This window comes from Lithobates pipiens, unplaced genomic scaffold (genome assembly GCF_037356315.1).
Source record: "Lithobates pipiens isolate NorthernLeopardFrog02 unplaced genomic scaffold, aLitPip1_a1.2 Scaffold_110, whole genome shotgun sequence".
Lineage (NCBI taxonomy): Eukaryota > Metazoa > Chordata > Amphibia > Anura > Ranidae > Lithobates > Lithobates pipiens.
Genome location: NW_027507697.1, coordinates 802364 through 807563, shown reverse-complemented (window position 1 = coordinate 807563; position 5200 = coordinate 802364). Strand labels below are relative to the sequence as shown.

The window sequence follows — 5200 nt, the reverse complement described above, 5'->3', positions numbered from 1 at the left end:
CACACTCTGCACCCCATCCTGTCACATCGCACCCCCTCCTGTCACACTCTGCACCACCTCCTGTCACACTCTGCACCACCTCCTGTCACACTCTGCACCCCCTCCTGTCACACTCTGCACCCCCTCCTGTCACACTCTGCACCACCTCCTGTCACACCGCATCCCCTCCTGTCACACCGCAGCACCCCCTCCTGTCACACCGCAGCACCCCCTCCTGTCACACTCTGCACCCCCTCCTGTCACACTCTGCACCCCATCCTGTCACATCGCACCCCCTCCTGTCACACTCTGCACCACCTCCTGTCACACTCTGCACCCCCTCCTGTCACACTCTGCACCCCATCCTGTCACATCGCACCCCCTCCTGTCACACTCTGCACCCCCTCCTGTCACACTCTGCACCCCCTCCTGTCACACTCTGCACCCCCTCCTGTCACACTCTGCACCACCTCCTGTCACACTCTGCACCACCTCCTGTCACACCGCATCCCCTCCTGTCACACCGCAGCACCCCCTCCTGTCACACTCTGCACCCCCTCCTGTCACACTCTGCACCCCATCCTGTCACATCGCACCCCCTCCTGTCACACTCTGCACCACCTCCTGTCACACTCTGCACCACCTCCTGTCACACTCTGCACCACCTCCTGTCACACCGCAGCACCACCTCCTGTCACACCGCAGCACCACCTCCTGTCACACCGCAGCACCACCTCCTGTCACACCGCACCCCCTCTTGTCACACCGCACCGCACTGCCCTACTGACACCATTTACTGCTCTACTGACACTGTCAACTGCTCTACTGACACAATTTACTACCCTACTGACACAATTTAGTGCCCTACTGACACTGTCCACTGCCCTACTGACACTGTCCACTGCCCTACTGACACCATTTACTGCTCTACTGACACTGTCCACTGCCCTACTGACACCATTTACTGCCCTACTGACACCATTTACTGCCCTACTGACACCATGTACTGCCCTACTGACACTGTCCACTGCCCTACTGATACCATTTACTGCTCTACTGACACTGTCCACTGCCCTACTGACACTGTCCACTGCCCTACTGACACCATTTACTGCCCTACTGACACAATTTACTGCTCTACTGACACTGTACACTGCCCTACTGACACTGTCCACTGCTCTACTGACACCATTTACTGCTCTACTGACACTGTCCACTGCCCTACTGACACCATTTACTGCCCTACTGACACCATTTACTGCCCTACTGACACCATGTACTGCCCTACTGACACTGTCCACTGCCCTACTGATACCATTTACTGCTCTACTGACACTGTCCACTGCCCTACTGACACCATTTACTGTCCTACTGACACAATTTACTGCTCTACTGACACTGTACACTGCCCTACTGACACTGTCCACTGCTCTACTGACATCATTTACTGCCATACTGACACCATTTACTGCTCTACTGACACTGTCCACTGATCTACTGACACAATTTACTACCCCACTGACACCATTTACTGCTCTACTGACACTGTCCACTGATCTACTGACACCATTTACTGCCCTAATGACACAATTTACTGCCCTAATGACACCATGTACTGCCCTACTGACACTGTCCACTGCCCTACTGACACTGTCCACTGCCCTACTGACACTGTCCACTGCCCTACTGACACTGTACACTGTCCTACTGACACCATTTACTGCTCTACTGACACCATTTACTGCCCTACTGACACTGTCCACTGCCCTGCTGGCTGACAGTGTCCAATTTTAAGGTAGGCTATTGTCACTGACATTTCTTTTATTAATAGAATCATATTTTATGGGTACACTAAATGCTTTTGTTTTATTTAATCATGCCCATTTAAGTCCCTCCACTGTTAATGCAATTTGGCTATAGCAACTGTTCTGTGTAGCACACTTCATTACTACTCTTTTTGGGTAACCCAAGGTATTTTACAATCCCATAGCGTGTACTACAAAAAAATTGACGTGCGCCGTGAAAATGTTCGGGTTTGGCTTGAAGAAAAGGTGGCAACCCTACCCCAGACCTTTCCAGAAGGATGACCCTATGCTATCAGAAGGGATGTTGTTCATAAAAGAGATACAAAAGGAAATTAAAGATACAGTGTACATTTTTTTTTTTGTAATAAAATAAAATTGAAAACATTATTAAACTGCCTCTGTCCCCCTGTATTCATGCACAATAATGAACACGTGTGCATATGTAAACGGTGACAAATCTGCAGAGGTTGGGTCAGGTGAGGAGCCTAGAATGGGGTCGAGGGCGGGGTTGGGGGGGGGGCCCAGTCGGGTAGGCTGTACAGGGCCCCATGATTTCTAACAGCGGCCCTGGCTGGGGTTATATTTTGTTGTGGGGGGGAGTCCATTTCTGCTGGGGGGGGGGGCTCTATTATTATGTGAGGGATCTATTGCTGCTGGGGTGGGGGTCTATTGTTGTTCACTGTTTTACTATCTTTCTTGTTATCATTATCACATTCCATAAAAATGACTTAGTAGCACAAAATGCTATTTGGTTCTGTATTCTCTAAAAGGGGCGGTACATAGGGGTTGGAACCAAGGGATGGTGCTCAGAGGTAGGTAGCGGGCAGAGACGAGGGGCTGCTCAGAAGGGGGTTCCTGCACTTGTTCTCTGAGAAAGAAAGCCCTGATCATGTGACTTGTTATATCTCCTATGTGTAACACAATAGAAATACCATAATGATCAGACACACCCACTAACTGTGTCAATTCCTTTACAGGGAAGCAAAATGTCAAATTTCAGCCATGAGACCGAACCAGACGTCTTTTACAGCCATGATCACATGTTCACCATCCTGCTTTTCTCTCTCACCACCCTCGTGGGTGTCCCCGGCAATGCTCTGGTGCTTTGGGTTACTGGAGTGAAGATGGAGCGGACCGTGACCACCATTTTGTTTGGGAACCTTGCTGTGGCCGATATCATGTGCTGCTTGTGTCTTCCATTCAGTGTAGTGCAGTTCTTCTACCCGGAATGGCTGTACGGTCCTGCCCTCTGCAAGATTTTACCCTTTCTCATTACCCTTAACATGTACACCAGTGTCTTCACCCTGGTGGCCATCAGCATTGACCGTTGGATTCTGGTTGTCCGGCCGGTGTGGGCCCGAAATCACCGAAGAGTGCGCACGGCGTGGATGATATGCTTGGCTATTTGGGTGTTTTCTTCTGCGATGAGTCTGCCTCCCGTCATCTACCATAGTACCGAAACTTGGGACAACAAGACCTTTTGCTTTGAAGATCACAACCAATTTGCCGTCACTTTTATACATCTAACCTTTGGGTTTCTGATTCCTCTTATAACCATTTCTGCCTGTTACATCTCTCTGGCTATTAAAGCATACAACATCCAATTTTTAGATGTAGGTAGAAGAAGCACCAAGGTGGCGCTAGGCATTACAGTCACATTTTTCATCACCTGGGCCCCCTACCACATCGTGGGTGTTGTCTTGCTTTTCATTAACAATGACGTCGTTGTAATCCTGGACCTTCTCTCTCAGTCTCTGGCCTATTTCAACAGCTGTATCAACCCGATACTCTACGTCTTCATTGGGAAAGATATGAAGAAAAGGGTGAGACAGTCCATCCGTGGGCTCGTGGAAAGTGTGTTTCATGAAGACCCATCAACCTTGAGGAGCTCAGATTCCAGAAGGAGCCAGAGTGGGGAGGGCACATGTCTAGAGGGGCTGTAAGAGTGAAGAGCCGGGGTGAGATGCCAACCTACGGCAGCAGGGCTGGACTGGGGAAGAAATTTGGCCCTGGACTTCATCCAGACCGGCCCACTTACATTTTGAGTGTCCCATCAGCGCCCCCTTACATCAGAGTGTCTCATCAGCACTCCCTTACATCAGTGTCCCATCAGCGCCCCCTTACATCAGAATGTCCCATCAGCACCCCCTTACATCAGAATGTCCCATCAGCACCCCCTTACATCAGAGTGTCCATCAGCACCCCTTACATCAGAGTGTCCCATCACCACCACCTTACATCAGAGTGTCCCATCAGCACCCCCCTTGCATCAGAGTGTCTCATCAGCACCCCTTACATCGGAGTGTCCCATCAGCACCCCTTACATCAGAGTGTCCCATCAGCACCCCCTTACATCGGAGTGTCTCATCAGCACCCCCCTTGCATCAGAGTGTCTCATCAGCACCCCTTACATCAGAGTGTCTCATCAGCACCCCCTTACATCAGAGTGTCTCATCAGCACCCCCTTACATCAGAGTGTCTCATCAGCGCCCCCTTACATCAGAGTGTCTCATCAGCGCCCTTACATCAGAGTGTCCCATCACCAGCCCCCTTACATCAGAGTGTCCCATCAGCAACCCCTTACATCAGAGTGCCCCATCAGCAACCCCTTACATCAGAGTGTCTCATCAGCGCCCTTACATCAGTGTCCCATCAGCACCCCCTTACATCAGAGTGTCCTATCACCAGCCCCGTTACATCAGAGTGTCCCATCAGCGCCCCCTTACATCAGAGTGTCCCATCAGCAGCCCCCTTGCATCAGAGTGTCCCATCACCAGCCCCCTTACATCAGAGTGTCCCATCAGCACCCCCTTACATCAGAGTGTCTCATCAGCGCCCCCTTACATCAGAGTGTCTCATTAGCGCCCCCTTACATCAGAGTGTCTCATCAGCACCCCCTTACATCAGAGTGTCTCATCAGCGCCCCCTTACATCAGAGTGTCCCATCAGCGCCCCCTTACATCAGAGTGTCTCATCAGCGCCCCCTTACATCAGAGTGTCTCATCAGCGCCCCCTTACATCAGAGTGTCCCATCAGCGCCCCCTTACATCAGAGTGTCCCATCACCAGCCCCCTTACATCAGAGTGTCCCATCAGCAGCCCCCTTACATCAGAGTGTCTCATCAGCGCCCCCTTACATCAGAGTGTCCCATCAGCGCCCCCTTACATCAGAGTGTCCCATCACCAGCCCCCTTACATCAGAGTGTCCCATCAGCAGCCCCCTTACATCAGAGTGTCCCATCAGTAGCCCCTTACATCAGAGTGTCCCATCAGCAGCCCCCTTACATCAGTGTCCCATCAGCGCCCCCTTACATCAGAGTGTCCCATCAGCGCCCCCTTACATCAGAGTGTCCCATCAGTGCCCCCTTACATCAGAGTGTCCCATCAGTGCCCCCTTACATCAGAGTGTCCCATCAG

The 5200-nt window shown here is 51.5% G+C and overlaps 1 pseudogene; it reads left to right on the top strand.

Moving 5' to 3' along the window:
* Window positions 1-2770: 2770 nt before the first annotated feature.
* Window positions 2771-3727, top strand: LOC143961264 (C3a anaphylatoxin chemotactic receptor pseudogene; annotated as a pseudogene).
* Window positions 3728-5200: the final 1473 nt, after the last annotated feature.